We start from the raw sequence: 19,852 nt of genomic DNA on the forward strand, positions 1-19,852 counted from the left end.
TATCACTGTTGATACCTCGACCATCCACCCCGCCCCACAAGCTCGCTGCCTTGGTGTCATCCTTGACTCTGGACTGTCCTTTGTTCCCCATATTCAATCTGTCTCAAAATCATGTTACATACATTTAAAAAACATATCCAAAATTCGGCCATATCTCACACAAGACACTGCAAAAACTCTAATCCATGCACTTATTATTTCCCGCATTGACTATTGCAATAGCCTTCTTACTGGTCTTCCCAAAAACAGGCTATCACCATTACAATCCATTATGAATGCAGCTGCAAGGCTTATCTTCCTTGCAAAATGTTCTTCTTCTGCTGCCCCGCTCTGTCTGTCCCTCCATTGGTTGCCGGTTTTCTACCGTATTCAATACAAAATACTTTCACTTACACATAAGGCTATTAACCAAACCACACCAACATACATCTCTTCACTCATCTCAAAATATCTCCCAATCCGACCTCTCCGCTCAGCACAAGATCTGCTTCTCTCATCCCCATGCATTACTTGCTCCCATTCATGGTTACAGGACTTTCTTTGCGCTGCACCCACTCTATGGAAAAACCTACCTCGCACAATAAGACTTTCCTCTAGTCTCCAATCCTTCAAGCGTTCCCTGAAAACTTACCTCTTCAGGCAAGCTTATCAGATTCCAGAACCTCCCACATAACCTTCATAGCTTCCATATCTAATTACATCCCCTTTTACAGTCCACACACAATCTCACACATCGTTTTTCTCTCACATCCTCATGACATTTGGTCGATATTCCTGTGTGACTGGATCATGCAGCCAACCAAGAAACTGTGCATTCTGGCTGGACCAAAATGCAATATATAGCACCTATCCTTGTGTATCAATGCCTATTTCCCTATAGATTGTAAGCTTGCGAGCAGGGCCTTCCTACCTATATATCTGTTTGTTATTACCCAGTTTTGTTCTGTTAATGTTCCAATTGTAAAGCGCAACAGAATATGCTGCGGTATATAAGAAACTGTTAGTAAATAAATCAATAAATAAATAAATGTATGGACTCTAATTCTGCACCTAATCACTGCACCACTGTCACCCATCTAATGAGCTAATTACCCCAAGTCATCACAACATATATGTACAATTACACAATACACAAATTTTAGTATATTTCATGTACATGTAAAATTACACCTCTTTCCTAAGCTTTTACAAAACAACATTTTATCATTTCTTTTCTGCACTTTTAAGAATAAAAACTTTTCATAGTAAGGTGTCCCTTGTGTAAGCTTTTCTGAACAATATGCAATGTATAATTTATCAACCAAGAAGTAAAAGCAATATAAAAGTAGCTGATGGATGTGGTAGTTTACAGAAAAATTGTCTGTGGGTTAATGACGATAATAATAAGTATAAACAATGCAGGAAAGAGAAAAGATAATGAAATGTAAAAAAAAAGTACAGTAAACTAATGACAGAAAAAGAAGAAAGTGATGGAGTGGAATGGTATAACATTAGGATCTGGAATATATCATTAAGAGAGCCACATATATTATTGTCTCAACCACTCAGCATGTGCATCAATAGCTCTAGTTCTCTAAGAATGCTCAAAATAATCTCACTGTATATTATTAAACAATATATCCAGTTTAATAGTTTTTGTTACAGTTTTGACCTTTTCATCCAGAATAAGTACTGGACTGTGCATTCTGTTGATGTCAATCTACTGCATCCAAAAATATAGAATAAATTGAGCCTATCCAAAAGTTCTTGCTTATTTAATACAGACATACTGTATATCAGTAATAAATTAATAAAGAACATACATCACATTGCTAAGATTAATTTAATATCATGTTATTTAGCCTTAAGAGTATAGTAGAGTATGGATACTTGAATGTGACAGAATACTTAACTGACTGTTTGCATTTATTAATACAATTTAAAACCACAATACAGCTTGTCTCATAGAAGAAAAACAGCCAAATGGAGATCAAATATATTAAGAGAACCATGATTGAAATAAATGAATTGCTCATTATTCTTCATACTATTTTAACATGACTGTAGTCTATATCATTGTTTTCTAGAACAATAATTAAGACTATACAAACACTAAAACATTAGTTGTTTGGAAGTTTTGGTCAGATACATTCTGGTCTAAAATGTCATGTAATATATACAACTGGGAATAGTGGATTTTTCTCCCAACAAACCATAAAGGAGAAAATATGACAGAGGAAGAAAACACTACAGAATTGTTATGATTTTACACACATGGGAAAAATAAAATGTGTGAATGTATTGTGTGAAAAGAAGGATGAAAAGCAGAACCACGCCAAGTAAAAATAAATCATGGACAGCAGCACAAAAGATGATATTTATAAAAGTAAGCCAAGGGAGGCTGTAGAGTGTGACGAATGATTTTCTTGAGAAGAATCTCAATGTAGGAAAGAAACTGTGTTATTGTCTCACTGTTTCTCCTATTGATTTTTACAAATGTGGAATCATCAAAAATTTGGCTTTTATGAAGAATATAATTCAGTTGCATATTTTATAGGTTATCATTGCAGAAGTCTCCACTCTGCTGTTTCTTGTAAGATTAAAGAAGTCTCAGAAAAAAGAAAACCGATCTAATATTCCTGTGAAAAAGAGATTATGAAATATGTTTTTTTTCTTGTGAAGAAGGCCCCAAGTTTGCCAGCAAATAAAAAAGCATGCCACATCTGCCAACTGCCTGCAGGATGGGGAACAGCAGAAGAAAATAATAGTGTATTTTCCAGTTCTAACTGTGGAATATGCTACTTCAGAGGCACATAGGGCCTGATTCAGACCCACTCACGAGCGGCTGTCTGCTCGCAAGTGGGTCGATGGTCTGCACTGCGCATGCGCACAACCGAGGGAGCTCCGTCGTGCGCATGCGCGAGACGCAACGAGCGAAGGACTTTCCTTCGCTAGTTGTGTCTGTTCAAAGGGGGCGTGCTGTCGATGTTGATTGACAGCACGCCCCCTTTGGTGGGCGTGCCGGGGGCGTGCCTCCCAGACGGGGGCGTTCCCAAGGGAACGCCCCCGTCAGAAGCAGGCCCCACTGACATCACTAGTGATAGAGCCAAAATCACTCCGGGCCTTGCGGTTGAGAAACTCAACCGCAGGCTTCGGCTCGCAGTGGCGATGGTCGCGATGGTCTTGACCATCGCAACCATCGCCACTGCGAGCCGAAGCCTGCACGCTCGTATATGCTGTGGGTGGTGACGCTCCTTAATTATGGAGGTGGGCCCTGATTCAGAGCGAGCGCTCTGGTCAGAGCGTCCGGCTCTGAATCAGGGCCATAGACCGTAAGAAGAGGTAAGCGGTCCAATAAAGTTATTGGGCCAAATGTAATAGAGTGAGAGTTTCGTAAATGTGAGAGTTTAGCAGTAAACTCTCACACTCACATGTTTTTAGACTTAAAAACTTTCAAGAATTAAACTCTCATCCAGATGTTTTTCCCAATTTGAAGATAAGACTTGACCAATGTGAGAGTTTACTGCTAAACTCTCACATTTTCTAAACTCTCACCCTATTACATTTGGCACATAGTATTATTTATTATAGAGCCAATGTTCCAGGAGGAGATATAGGAAAGTATAGTTTGTTTTGATTTCATGAAATCTTTTTAAAGATTTGAGAAAAGTCAAATAGTACAGTAGGGGGAATATGGCAAAATAGTAAAAGTGAAAGTAAAGTTTTTAATTTGTAGGTAGAGTTATCAAAAAGAGTGCAATGGACAAAATAAATGTGACTGCATTAGGGGTTTTAATTGTTAGGACCCAGTAAGATAGCGGTTTGGACCACCATGTTAACAATGCACTTCTCACTAGGCTGGACCTACTCTCTCACCAGTGAAGTGCCAAATTAAAGGGGAGACACCAAGAGCATATGCCATGGGCCCTCCAACACCAATCAGATCAGCAGCTGTCTAACAAGGAAAGTGATAACACCATGGATGTGCTTAGGGCAGTGCTCTCTGAGCTCTGCCTGCAGTCAACCATTGCAGCAGTGACATGCATTCTGCATGGGCTCAGAGTACTACACACACACTGGCCATACAGGCTGCAGATGTAGAGGGGACGGGCATGGAAGCACATGAGGAGGAGCAGTTGCAAAACTGCAAATCTCTGACATTTACTGAACCATGACTGTAAAGTAAGGAGGGTAATGTAGGAGAGTATGGGGCCAGAATGTAATGGAAGAAGCAGGTGATGGAGGAGAGGATGTGTCCGGAGAGTAAGGGAAGGAGCAGCATGTTGTAGAAGAGGGGTTGGAGTTTAAGGGAAGCAGAAAGGTGATGTAAGAGAGAAGAGGCTGGAGTGTGATGGAAGAAGCAGGGTGATAGAGGAGACAAGGGGCCATAGTATAAGGGAAAGAGCAGAGTGATGTAGGAGAGGAATAGGTGGAGTGAGAGGGAAGAAGTGAGGTGATGGAGGAAATGAATGGGACCAGAGTGTGAGAGAAGGAGTAGGGTGATTGAGGAGAGGCTGGAGTATTAGGGAAGTAGCAGGGTGATGGGGAGAAAATCTGGTTGGCATGTGAGGGAAAAAGCAAGCTGATGGAGAGAGGATGAAGCTGGAGTGTCAGGGAAGGAGCAGGGATGGAAAGAGAATGGGGCTAGAGTGTGAGGGAAGGAGCAGGGTGATGGAGGAAAGGATTGGGCCACACGGTAAAGAAAAGAGTAGGGTAATGGAGGAGAAAAGAGTTGGAGTGTAATACTGGGTACACACTATGCCATGTGTCATTCAATCAGCTGACAAATGACATCGCATAGTGCATATGTACATGTGTACAGAACATAAGAGTGGGCAAATCTAAATGCCCACCCAGTTGTAATATCAGCCCAGGCATATTGTGCAGCAGATTGGTAATTGTATATTTGCTAACTAATTATTCGTTCAGTATGTGGATTTCTAGGTTGGCAAGCAAGTTGCCCAGGTGTGTGCCCAGATTATGGCAAGGAGCAGGGTGGTGGAGGAGACCAGGGGCTAGAGTGTGAGGAAAGGAGGATGGTAATGGAGGAGAGGAGGGGCTGGAGTGTAAGCGGAGGAGCAAGGTGATAAAGAAGAGGATGAGGCTGGAGTGTGAGAGAAGGAGGAGGGTAATAGAGGAGAAGAAGGGAAGGAGATGGGTGATTAATGAGAGTAGGGGCCAGAGTGTGAGGAAAGGAGTATGGTGATGGAGGAGAGGATGTGGCTGGGATGTGAGGGACACTGCAGGGTAATGGAGTAGAGGATAGGGCCAGGGTGTGAGGGAAGGAGTATGATGAAGGAGAGTATATGGCAGTTGTGTGAGGGAGGGAGGGTGATGGAAGATGTAGCTGGGTTGTGATGAAAAAAGGGTGATTGAGTAGAGAATGGGGTCAGATTGTGGGGGAAAGATTAGGGTGATAGAGAAGAGGATGTGGCTGGGGTATGAGGGAAGGAGTATGATGGAGGAGAGGAGGTGCCAGGTTGCAAGGAAAGGAGGATGGTGAAGGAAAGGAAGTGGCTGAAATATGAGGGAAGGAGGAGGGTGATGGAAAAGAGGATGTGGCTGTGGTGTAAAGTATGGGAGGATGGTGATTGAAGAAATGCCAGGGTGTGAGGAAAGGAGGAGGATGATGGAGGAGAGGACAAAACCAGGGTGTGAGAGAAGAACCACAAATTAATATAATAGCTAAGCCGCCAGTGTGGGTGCACATCCGTCTCTTGAAAAAGCCGCCTAGTGAGGAGAAATGCGTTGAGGGCACGGTTGTGCTTGCCAGTGGAGTGATCCCATCCCCCAGCAGTTGATGCAGTACAAGACATTTGTTTGCTTTTTCCTCTCCCCAGCAGTCCCATTGCTGGTTCACATACAGCAGTCTGCTGGGACGCACGTGAGGGAGGCAGTTCATTTGAGCCATGGGACTATCAGTGCCGAGTAGGGGCCAGCCCCTTATCTATCTCCGGAGCAAGCTACCACAGTCACTGACGCCACATACAGTTAACTGCCGGAGCGGTCCATAGAGAAGGAGATCTTGTCGGGATATTCGCTCCGTTCCATCTCTGGAGACACTGTTGGCAGCCACGGAGGCTGCATTTTCATAATTTTTGCAGTTGCTCGGATTATAAGAGGATTGTGAGTACTGTTGAGCTTTCATACACACTGTTGCTCCAGTACCACTTGGCTACTAGCGCTTTCTCTATTTGAAGTTTAGCTCACATGTACTGTGGTTTTAAACAAGTGTTGCCATTACCATCAGTTTGTGGTTTGTTTGCAACACAGTGTCACATTATTGGGAACATTATCCATACCATTGCAAACAGAGTAACCATTGTGCACAGGCTTTTACCATTGGATCTGGAAAGGGGCTTTGGCACCCTGTATTACAGGGGATTGGAGATCACTTCCCACCGGTTGTTTTATTTATATGTAACATTGGGCCTGATTCAGAGCTGTTCGCTATTTGTGGTCGTTCGTTCAAAAACAAGGGGTGGCTATTCAAATGATCCGTTCGCAAATTGCAGTCTGTTCCCACCTCTAAGTCTGAACGAGCGAGCAAAACATACGCTCGTTTATTTGATAAAAACGCCCCCTGGCCGCACGCACCATACGTCATGTCCGCTATTTATTAGATTAATCGAGTACATCGTACAGCGTATGAACTGCTCACTATTCTTGTGGTTGGTGTTTTCAACCGCTATTTTGCGAGCAGTTCTGAGTTAAAAAAAAACAAGTGACGTGGTCAATGACGCTGCTGTATTAATTATGCACTCCCTTAAAACGCCCGTTTTGACCTTTAAGCACGCCTGCGTTCGGATCTCCACTCCCCGTTTTCAAGCACCTTCCCCTGTTACCACCCACATACGCCTCATTCTGTCACTCAAAATAGCAGGCCCTCGCTATATTGCGTACCAACGATTTTCGGCCGCACTGACTGGTTCGCGCATGCGTACTAAAAACTGTACGCATGCGCAGATGTGCGAACATCGCTCGGAACGAGCGTACTGCCGCTAGCGAGTGGCTCTGAATGAGGGCCTTTGTCATTTAGGATTATACCTTTTTAGGAATCCCACTTAGGGATAATCTATCTATTATATATGTACATACAAATATTTAATATTAAACATTTAAATTAAAGAAATTTTTTCATTTTCTATCTGCTGTGAGATATTAGCGCCGTCCATCAACTGTTTGTGAGAGAAGAAGGAGGATGATAGAGCAGAAGGTATGGCTGGGATGTGAGGAAAGAAGGAGGGTGATGGAGGAGGTGAGAGGGAAGAGTATAATCAGTAACTGCTCAAAAATTAGAGAGACCAGACTGCAGCCTAGGGTGCTAGAGCTTGGGTGGGTGCCAATCCTTCCTTATGTGGAATAGCCTGAGAAAGACAACTTTAAGATGCACCCTGCTCCTCCCAGTACTTTCAGCACTGACAGACTTCAGTGTAAAAGACCTGGAAGAGAGCAGTCACCAGCACTGAAAAGAATATGCAGAGTGCAAAGGACAGAGTTTGAAGTGAAGTAGTTAATATTAATAAAATATGATGCTGTATTGATTTCAATAGCTGGTGTTTTGGGGTAGATGGGAGTGAGGGAGCTATAGAGTTCATTATATTGTTAGGAGATGGGACTTGTATCCTATACATCAGCATTATGCGAGCTACATATAGAAGCAGGCAGTATAACAATGAAGTGAAGTTATCTTTGTTAGCAATTAAAACTATATCAAGGGTGAGGGGTAACATTGAAAGTGCCATTGTGAGTAATTAAAATGGTGGGTTGGGGTAATTACAATGTTGACCACACATTGCAGAAGGCATAGGCTTTAGTTGTGATGAATAAAAAGTTAGTAGTTCGATTTTGCATTTGATTTGATGTTCGATTTAGCTCACCTCAAATCGAATCAAATGGAATGTAGAAATCCCTCATCAAATCCCACGTTTTCTAAATCAAATTCGATTTGGTTCGATTTTGAACAGTGATTTGATGTTTGATTTTGCATGCCCATGTACAAATCGAACACCAAAAAACGAACTTCAAATCCCCAAAATAATAGACCTGCTCAATGCTTTTGATTTTAGCATGAGCAGGTCTGATTGACACAGATGCATGCACAGATCAGTGAGAACCGTGCCTGCATCTTTGTGTAAAAATCTTCTAAAGTTATAAAATAAATAAAAAATGATGTAGGGTTGCCTCCTAAAATCACAACCAGCTCCGGACATTTCAGAGCCAGTCCTGGTTGTGTATATATGGGGAACAAAAGACGTAGGGGTCCCATGTATTTAGAACAACCAGCACTGGGCTCAGTAATCCAGTCCTGGTTTTGGAAATACAGGGGACAAAAATGAGCAGGGGTCCCCTGTATTTTCTATAACCAGCACCGGACACTTTCTAGTGGGGTATAATTTCATAGCCAGGGGAACCTTTTCACGGGGTCCCCCGGCCAAAGGATTACACCTGACCACTAGTCAGCCCAGATTGTGATTTTAGGGGGAAACCTATATATTTATTATTGGGTACATTAGTCAGGTACTGTATGTACAGTCCAAAGATAATTGTTATCAGACTCTTCATGAGGTCAATTGAAACGACCTTAACTGCCACTAGTGGTGCTGGAAATGTTCAAGCAGTATGTCTGTGTGTCGCAAACTGGACACAATACTTGTGGCTTGGTGATTGCATCTGGCAGTATCAGCTAGTGTGTGACCAGTTTATACTCTCTCTTAACTTATGACATTGTGGAAGTGTGCCACCATCACCACAAAAGCTCTGCATCCCTGAATGGGAGCTGTACCTGTCAGAAGTTAGAGAAGGGCCTTACATGGCTTAAGACAATAGTGTTGGGTCTGTTGCTTGAACCATTCCAGAAGAATTTGCCATCTCTGGAGGTTCATGTGGTATGGATTTTCTGTGTTCTAACATTAGCAACCCTGGATCCTTAATGATTGTGTCCATATTTACCCATGAACATCTGTAACATGTATTCTGTAATTTACTGTACGTTCCCTTTGGGAATCTTTAAGTGTAAATAAAGTCTATGATAATTATCCAAATCCAAATACATACTGTATTAGTATACCTATAAGATATGCTTTGATACACCTTTTATATGGGTATTATTTAGGTGTTTATATGAGTATTATTTAATTTTGTGTGATTATGCATGTTCTCTTTATACAGTATATTAACTTGAAGAATTTATGTAGCAATGTAGGTGATTTTTTGAGTATTATTTTATGCATAATGTTTTATCTTTACTAAATCCAAATAAATAAGAACTCATATTACAGCAAAGTATAAATTTAGCATGAGCACCACTGCCTTTGCCTGCTGTGTGTCTGTGTGTGTATATATGTGTATATGTATGTATATATATATATATATATATATATATATAGCAGCATGTTGAAGGGCACTCTATGCAGAGGAAAATGGCCGGGGTGACTTCCAAGGGAATGTATATAACATGTCTAATGCTCCCATGAGCAAGAAGCAGGCGGCACTCCTCCGGATTTGGTAAATCCAATAAGTAGTTTAATCCAACATAAACCAATTAATTTGTTAAAAAAAAATAGCTGTGTTTTGCTATATAGCTAGTTACTTGGTGGTGATGTGAAGATCCGATTGACAAAAATGTTTACTCCTGCTAAGACTGAATTAATTAAGCAGGTGATGTTAAATACTGATTGGACTAAATCAGATTGGTTGCTATACCTTTAATAAGACTTTCAGGGGTATATTTACTAAAGTGAGACTTTTTAGAAGTGGAGTTGTTGCCCATAGCAACCAATCAGATTCTAGCTATTATCTTCTAGAACAGTGGTTATCAAACTCGGTCCTCAGGACCACACACAGTTCACATTTTCCACATCACCTAGTAGGTGCACAGGTGCATTCATTAATCATTAACACATTTTAAAAGATCCACAGGTGGAGCTATTTATTTCAATTAAGATTCTGTGAGGAAACCTGGAAAACATGCACTGTGTGGGGTCCTGAGGACAGAGTTTGAGAACCTCTGTTCTAGAAGGTGCTAGATGAGTAGAATCTGATTAGTTGCTCTGGGCAACAACTCCACTTCTAAAAACTCTCACTTTAGTAAATATACCTCTCAGATATGGCATGAGAGCCCTCTGATGAAACTATCCAGGTGATAGAAAAATGCACTAAATATTTGTCATAGTGCCATAGTGCATAGGATATCCCTGTTGATGCAGAGCTGCTTATTATTCACCTGCACCACTACATTGCTACACCGCTATATCTACTGATACTAATCATCCCGGGTATGCAGTGTGCCAGTGTGCAGCCGAGTTACTGTTTACACATCTCAATTACAGCACTAACACAGCCACTAACAACTATGTTCCAGCTCCCGCACTCTCAAAGTAACCTACTTCCACACTTTAAACATAACAAATCCTGCACAGATCAATGTGATCTGTGCAGTGCTTGTGTATTGTTTTGCTTCTATTCCCCAACAGGTTGTCATTTAGAAACTGCCAGGTATCGACAAGGGTTTCAATATAGACATCAAAACCAACCTTTAGCAAATGCTATCAATTAGACATAGAAACTGCCATGAATTGACAGCAGTTTCCAGCAGTTTCTAAATTCATTTTCATATGCTGGACTTTGATCAGGCTGAGACTACAGTGGTGGGTGCTTATCTGAGGATTCACTAGCTAAATACTGATCAGAAACATACAGAAAATGTTGTAGTGCGCAAATACTGTATGTCCATTAGAATATATTGTGCATATTAAAGTGCTCACCTACTATCTATGTTAGGAGCATGCCTTTATACAAAAGCTTTGAAAGGAATCCAGGCCCATTTGTTAATGTACACATTGAAAAAAGTACAAATGTAACTCATAAGTCATGCCTACTATAACATGTGGACCATCCCTTTAATGAATATCACAATAAGCATCTTGGTACTAATATTTTTTTTTTTTTTTTTGAGTTGACATTATGATGCATGGAGATAGCAATTGCTACAAAATTTGCTTTGCAGCTATTTCTACTAAGTGTTAGCCTATGAGAGCCAGGTGTCTTGTACTTAGACTTGATGTAGGCTGTATTTCATTGGCCACCTAAATGTGGAACTTGTCATGACTTAGATTGCTTGTTTTTCACAGTGAAAGGTTAAATATCTTGACCTGCAACTCAAAATGTAATTTCTGCAATGCAAAGTGCACTAATGCCGATCTCCTTCATCTAAAGGAGCAAAACTTTGTACCTCTGCAGTCATTGCTGCATGGATACATGGTGGGGCCCCATACCTGGAAGCAAAGCCCAGTGAGCAAGCGAGCATGTGTAGCGAGGGTGGAATGGTCACTCCCCACTGCAAAAACGAAGGCACTGTTTAGCCTTAATCCAGGACCATCCGCAGATGGAGGGCCCGTTAGATAGTGCGGGTCCTATTCTCAGGTAGCCCAATAACTCTGATGGTGGCCATGTCTGCAGTTTTCTCTATTGATACTAATTTGCTTCTTTTATCCATTTGCTTAGCCCTATAAAGAGGTTAAATATAGCCCTAACTTTACTCCACACACTGAGTTTAATATCTGTGCATTGTAAATGAATCTTGCCCCCAGTAATAAACTTTGTGTATTTTTCATTTTTCGCTTTCCAACATGATATCTTCCTTGACAATAATTATGTAGACTATTTATATTAAAATATCCTGTAGGCATCATCATATATTCCAGGATATGGAATCTAATGAATGCATTGAAGTTATTTCCCATCTTAAAACTGCCTAAACCGAGGTAACAATGAACATTATTTAGAATGTAGCTGCTATTCTGTAGAAGTTCTGTAAGCTTTAGGAAAAATATGACTTTTAAACTGATGGCTAAAAAAACATGTATTCAGTTTTTCAATTCGATTTCAGCTTACGAGGCAGCTTTTTATTGTCAAAAGTAAATAAAGATGCAAAGTTTGTGGTTTCACCAATGACTTGTATTACTTATCAGTAAACATTTACATATCCTCCAAGATAAAGGTATAATTCTTGAAATATTATGGTCCAAGGAACTGTGTGAACATTTCCATTGTCCTATTGAAATAAAGTATTTATATTTTAGAGAATGTACAAGCACATAGGCTGTGTAAAGCTGTGTCTGCAGTACTATAAAGCTAGACATTAATATTTTGAAATCATGTAATAAAAAAACTAATTTTCGATAATATTAGTTTTTACAGTTATCTTTGATTGGACTAATCATTTTCCTTTTATTAATGAAAAATGATGGAATCTGTTAATGTTAAATATCACAAATATTTAATTTTACATGTTGAAAGTCCAGCATAAAAGTAGATAAAATAATGAATGACAATAAAAAGCCAAAGGTAATGATTACAAAAATCTTAAATTTCCCTATGTTAACACTTCTAGCAGTGATTTTCAGTGGGACATCAATGGTCAACAACAAGGCTTTCATCAAAAATTGTGGGGCCCGGGACTGCCAAAATAGACAGCCCCCCCCCCAAGTTTCTGCAACCCCAACCCTGCAATTTTTCTCCAGCCCCCTTCTGTTTCCCCAGTGAGATCCTTTGGAGTGGAGTAAATGGGGGTTGTGCATATCCCTTCTCCCACTGTGCTTGTTGATTTGTGGACATGCATTAGTGAATAATTATACTGATTTTTTTAAAACACATACTCTAGGTAAGTCTGTACCTTTCAACATGACCCATTTCATCTCAAACAGAGGGCCTGATTCAGACCCACTCGCAAGCGGGTCGATGTTGCCCAAGTGTGCATGCGCACGACGGACCCGGGTCCGTCGTGCGTGTGCGCGAGGCCCGAATCATGATGGCCAAGCCGTCGTTATGGATCTCGCACCAAAGGGGGTGTGCTGTCGATGGTGATTGACAGCACGCCCCCTTTGGTGGGCATGCCGGGGGCGTGGCTGCCCAGACGGAGGCATTCGCATGAGAACACCTACTGTCTGGGGCCGGCCCCACTGACATCACTAGTGATGTCAGTGAGAGAAGCTTTTGGCTCTGATAGAGCCAAAAGCACTCCAGGGCTTGTGGCAGCGAGACCCTACCGCAAGGGTCTCGTTGCAAGACCGATGGTCGCGATGGTCTTGACCATCGCGACCATCATTTTGGCCACTCGCTATCACTGTGGATGGTCACCCACAGCTATGAGAGCAGCCAGGAGGCCACTCCAAAAACTAGGAGGGACGGCCCTGATTCAGAGCGAGCGCTCTGTCAGAGCGTCCGGCTCTGAATCAGGGCCAGAATTCTAGTTTTATAGGGTTTGTCCACCAGTGATTTAGTGCAGAAATCTAAAGATCCCTATGTAGTAATAGAGTGAGCATGAAGATCCCTATGAACATGCCATGCAGGCATTGGGGAGTACCTCTTTCTAATGAGCAGTACCTATTAGTCAAGCATAAAAGAAGATGAAGAAATTTAATAACTCACCAAAGAAACAAAAATTTATAAATGAAAGGCCTAACTGTAGTTTATTAACATTTTAGGTGACCAGCTCATGTAAATATGATAGATAAACCTCTAGGAGGGTTAAACCCCATCATCTGGTCAGAAATACCCCTCAATAAATACAACACGCATTGTTCTAATCTAAGTAAACAGATAAAAAAATATGTAAAATAATATAACTTCAATTAATTACTGCAACTATAGTCAGTCAAACTCATGAACGGTAAAACAAAACTCATATACAGTAACTAGGGTGCTTTACTACTCAGCAGACCTGCTATCCAAAGATAATTAGTAATGTTATATTTCTGATTAATAATTTATTTATCTTACTACATTAAATGCATAACTACATAACTTACCTTCTTCTTGTTGATTGGAGTCCTATTCCTCATGTGATGTGACTCTTCTCTTTTAGTGGCACAGTATGGTATCACATGCCGGGTCTCCAAAAAAAACCTTTATTGCATGGCGGTGGGGGCATGGGTGGTTGGGCCATTGGGCAGCAGGATTGCAGGCAGGCTCCCCTCTCTATTTGGGCCTGGTACTCCAGTCATGGCAGTCCCCCCTGATGGGTGCCCTGGTCAACAACATAGATCCAGTTTGAAAATATGCCCAAGGGATGCAAAGAGCATATTTTTTATTAGACAGTCAACCCTGAGTACAACCCAGAGCCGTAACTAGACTTTTTGGTGCCCTGTGCCACAAAGAGCATTGGCACCCAAAAAAGGGCCATGGCTTCATGGGGAAGGGTCAGGGAAGAAATGGGGAGGCCAGGAGATGCTGGGGATGAAATAAGAGGAAGCTACAAGCAAGAAATTGGACAGGCCCAAACAGCAACCCCTGACCTGTGGTGCCCTGTGCAATGGCACCGGCCGCACTACCCTAGCTACGGCCCTGGTACAACCATCAAGAATAAATTAACCATAATTTAATAATAATTACAACAATAACATGAAAAATCATAATAATAATGTTAAATATCTCATATTTATTGTCTTTTAATAATCAATACAGGCCTGATTCAGAGTTGCACGTAATCCGATTTACATATAAATATAGTAATTTTTAGCAAACTGCACATGCATTGGGGTCTGCATATTCACTTCAAAGTAATTACAGATGATGCACAAATCAAATGTATCTGAGCTGCTTGTGAAAGTAAATGCCAGACCCCAGGAGGAGCATTTCCATGTAGTCAATATACAATATGGGCTGTAGAGGGAACTGCATGCAATTCAGAATTGTGATATTTTGCATAAATGTCCAGCAGCAAGCATACATTTTGCACCTGCTCCTCAGGTGCGCAGAGCTGGAGTAAAGGGGGGGCATGGCCTAATAGTGGGAGGCATGGCCACGCCGCCTTAGGCAAAAAATAAAATAAAGATAACACTGCGCACTGGGGAGAAGGGCGCTGTAAGCCCCCTAAGCCTGGCACATAGCCAGTGGGGGTGCTACCAGTGTGATCACCCCCCCCCCCACAGGCATAGGAGTCTGCTGTGGCTGCTATTTAGCATCTTGGAGCAGTCTCCCAGGGCAGCCCAGCACACAGCAGCGTGTGCTGGGCTGCTGTGATGCAAGAGGGAGGAGGGGGCGGCACTGGCCCCCAGCCCCCGATGGCCCCTCCAGCAAGATCAGGCCCGGGTAATTAGTACCCGCTCCTCCCCACTATCTGCGCCCCTGCTGCTCTTGGGTGGGTGCATGTCAAGAATAATGATGATGATGGAAGGCACTTGACTTCAATATGTTGGTGATTGATGGATGGATGGATGGATGAAGTATAGCTTGAAGAAAGGAGTGTGGTGACATCCAAAGTTTAGCAGCTCCCACACCACTACTCCAACTACCCATTACGCACTTCACCAACTTTTCCACATTTATAGCTTGAAGAGATGTTTTTGCAGTGTTTTATTTGTGAAAACAGCTGTTTTTGTTTTTTTGTGTTTTATAGCAGGATTTTTTTTTTTACATATTTTCTTTTTATGCTTTATGTACTGTATATGCCATTAGAAGCAAAATCTTTTCAGTGTTGTTTGGTGTTGTGTAATAGAAAAGTCAATGTGATGCTGGAAAACATACAGAACACTCTATGTAATAACTTTAAGCGCTATGTCATCTTCTTTCTAAACATATGTAACATGCCTTGTATCTTTGTTAATTACTAAGATGATATAAATAAAATGTTATATTCAACAACACATTAATTATATAATTTTTTTAGACTATATTTTATTTTATACTATAGGTTGAGTCTCCCATATCCAAATATTACGTAATACGGAATATTCTGAAATACAGAATATTTTTAGCATGACTGAGAAAGTGAAACCTTTGCTTTCTGATGGTTCAATGTACACAAACTTTGTTTAAAGCACACAATTATTAAAATACAGTGTAAAATAACCTTCAGGCTGTGTGTTTAAGTTGTATTTGAAACATAAATTAATTTCATGTACGTACACAAACTTTTTTCAATGCACAAAATTATAAAAAATATTGTATAAAATGGCCTGCAGGCAGTGTGTATAAGGTGTATATAGAACATAAATGCTTCTGTGTTTAGATTTTGGTTCCATTCCCAAGATATTTCATTATGGTATGCAAATATTCCAAAATACAGAATATTCCGATATCCAAAATACCACTGGTCCCAAGCATTTTGGATATGGGAGACTCAACCTGTATACTTGAATAAAATCAGCTACCTTTTTAATATCTGTGACATTCTGCTAAATCAATGCTTCTGTATTGACTGGCAATAAACTTTAAAGTTTTGCCACATCTGAAAGCTAATTGCCTGTATGCAGAGCCGCCATCAGGGGGGGACTGCCGGGCCCAGACACTGGCATAATGGGAAGGGGCCCACACTAATCAATTACTCGAAGGCCTCCTCCTCCAACCTGGGAACCCCCGCTGATGGACGATTTCCCCTACAATCTATGATCATAATGGGGGCAGAGCCAATGCGACAAGCCCCACCCCAAACAACCACAAATCATGGTATTTTGGAGGGGGCGGGGCCTAATGATGTGAGGTGCCCACCCCCATCAGCAACCTGCTGTTTCATCGGAAGTGTAAGTATGTCTGTGTTTTATCATGTGTATGTGTCTGTATGTGTTAGAGTGTATATACAGTATGTGTTTGTATGTTAGTGTGTATATGTCATGTGTATGTATGTGTTAGTGTGGATATATGTTAGTGTGTATATATGTGTTAGTGTATGTATACTGTAAATGTGTTAGTGTGTATACTGTATATGTGTTACTGTGTGTATATATGTGTATGTATGTTAGTGTGTATATGTGTTAGTGTATGTATACTGTAAATGTGTTAGTGTGTATATATGTGTGTTATATATAATATATACATGTTTGCTTTATACTGTATATATTATATACATGTGTATATATACATATATATATATAATTAGAAACACCCACCCCCCCAAAAAAAAATCCTGTGTTTGCCGGTGCCCTTGCTCAATAAAAAAAAGATTCCCCTTTGGAGTTGGCGCGCATGACTTTACGACGTCACTCCACGCCACTGGAAGGAAGAGGTCAGAGGAGCCGCGGAGTGTGAGGAGCAGCGCCAGCCAGACCTGGAGGAGAAGAAGCCAGAAGGAAGGAGAATTCTTCAAGGCAGTAAGGTAAGGCATGAGACTTAACAGTAGCAGGGGGCCCAGGGACCCTGTCTATATTGTCAGCCCCGGGCCCCACAATTTCTGATGGCAGCCCTGCCCGTATGGAGTAGCTTACTATGACAAGTGACACCAGCTCTTATACATGTGGTTAATATTTAGCTGGCATAACTTTGTGGTGCCATGGCTTGTAGCAGGAGTGATTTGTCATGGGGTTTTGTGACAGGACATGTCAGGTCCAAAAGTAGTGGATGCCAAAACACTGGATCCAGGAGACTGTGATATGTTTGTGTTAAGGTCACAATGTGACCTATTTGCCCAAATAATGAAAAAATTAAGAAACTTTTATATAGTGGCATAATTGGTGTGCTATAGCAGTATTTTTTTCACAGTGTACTTACAGACTAGCAAATATGCCAGCTAATAGCAGCTTTCTTATTGTAGACTGTTCATTGATCCACAGTTGCCTATGTAGACCAGGAAAGACCACCCTCAAGTCAAGCAGCCAATCAGCATAGTTATTGTTTGAAAGCCAAAATGACTGCTGCAAGTTTTAACAGGAGGGAGCTGCTGCTCCTCACTGAAACAATAGATCCCAGATTGGGTATTGCTGTGCCATACCTATCAAACCATAGCAAGGTTCAGCATTTCAGGCTGAAAAGCTCAGATCCTGTCATACTGTTGTGTAGAACTGTCAAATGCCGCTGGAGTGATTTGAGGCAATGGAACTGGAGCTATCTCCAAGCTTTGATAAATATCCAACTTAATATTTAGTGTCATGACAGTGGGGACATGTGCAACAGAAGCCAAACCCCAAATATGTTCCACTTGCTTTCAAAAGTGTAACAAGATTCATCAAGAAAGTGCTCCACCACACTTTAAAAAAATTAACCCATGCTGTGGGTGGTGGCATATGTCAAAATAACATACAATTATGTAACCAGGTTGCAGTAAGTCCTCACCTCATTTCATAATATGTGTCTACATTTTTTATTTTTACTATCAATTTGCCATGTATAGGTAATTTGTTTCACAGGATACCACTCTGCCCAGGAAGAGGAGGAAGAGACTCTTGAGGAGATGTCCATACCAGTCTTCCCACAGTTTCAAGCCCTGTCTCCCTCCAATCGCCTTCACAACCTCCACCATGCACCCCTTGGCTCAATACCTGGATTATGTTGTCCATAATGTTGCTGTGGGTGGTGCACAAGGTAAATAAATATGTATTGCATTTCTATGGTGTCATACAGTATACTGTATGTTGTACTGTAAATCCTGTATAGGGTCTATTTATTAATAGGCACTAACTAATAATCTGCATGGCCGTTTATAGCGTTGACAAAACTTTTGTAAATTTACCAATCCTGTGCTCCTTTTGGGGCCCCCAGTTTAGCACTGTCAGTGAATGATCATGTGAAATGTACATGTGCTCTGCATGTGCAGCCAGAGATTTTATCCAGTGGGCATGAGGCGAAGCCTTTACAGTTTTGTAGGACCTCATTGGTTAGTATAGTGTATAACAATTCCATTATGGCATTATCCAGTGATGGCAAACAAAGATTTTTGTTGCTTAATGAATTGTGTCAAGCCTCCATCTCTAGAGTTCAATGGCAATGGGGACATTTTGTGCAAAATATGAGCTCCGAAGAAAAACTTTTCTCAGCTTAATATTGTTAATTAATGTTTTTAAATCCAGTAAGATTGTCAATGGTGTTATTTTCAATCATCATAATGTTGGTTTTACTATTTATTTTTTTAATTGCAGCCATTGAAGAAGAATCACAGCTATTTGCAACAGCAATGCAGAACATGCAAAAAGAATATTTTAAGGGCCTCGATCAGGAGGTCCACACTTTCCATCATCATGACCAGCGTCTTCCAATATTTGGAAATCTAGTAAAATATATTTTAATATTATTGTTTTACATTTTTCATGTCATATTTTATCATTAACAATGTTTCAAAAAAAATAAGTTGCTTGTTCAATTATTTAAATAATTTTTGTCATAATAAACATGTGTTATGTTGTTTTTCAATCCTTTACTTTTTTAATGTGAAGGGAATGTGGGCCTGATTCAGAGCCGCTCGTAAGCGGCCGCTCGTTCGTTCCGAGCGATGTTTGCACAACTGCGCATGCATACGGATCGTAATACGCATGCGTGAACCAGTCAGTGCGGCCGAAAATCGTTTGTTCGCTAAATAGCGAATGCCTGCTATTTTGAGTGACAGGAGGAGGCGTATGTGGGTGGTAACAGGGGAAGGTGCTTGAAAACGAGGAGTGGAGATCAGAACGCAGGCGTGCTTAAAGGTCAAAACGGGCATTTTATGGGTGTGCATAATTAATACAGCAGCGTCATTGACCACGTCACTGGGTTATTTTATAGTCAGAACTGCTCGCATGATTACGGTAGGAAAAACCAACCACAAGAATAGCGAGCAGTTCATACACTGGTCGATGTACTCGATTAATCTAAAAAATAGCGGACATGATGTAGGATGCGAGTGGCCAGGGGGCGTAGTTTTCCAAAAAACGACCACAAGTTTTGTTCGCTCGTTCAGACCTAGATGCTTGAACAGACCGCAAAGAGCGAACGGTTCATTTGAATAGCCACCCCTTTTTTCTGAACGAGCGAGCGCAAATAGCGTCCGGCTCTGAATCAGGCCCTGTATACCATAGCAAAGAGATAGATCTAAATATATATAAATATTATAAACAAATAATGAAATAAATAAGTTTACTAGAGGTTGAGTCTCCCATATCCACATATTCATAAATACGGAATATTC

This window comes from Taudactylus pleione, unplaced genomic scaffold (assembly GCF_031769625.1).
Source record: "Taudactylus pleione unplaced genomic scaffold, aTauple2 ptg000678l, whole genome shotgun sequence".
In the NCBI taxonomy this organism is placed as follows: Eukaryota; Metazoa; Chordata; class Amphibia; order Anura; family Myobatrachidae; genus Taudactylus; species Taudactylus pleione.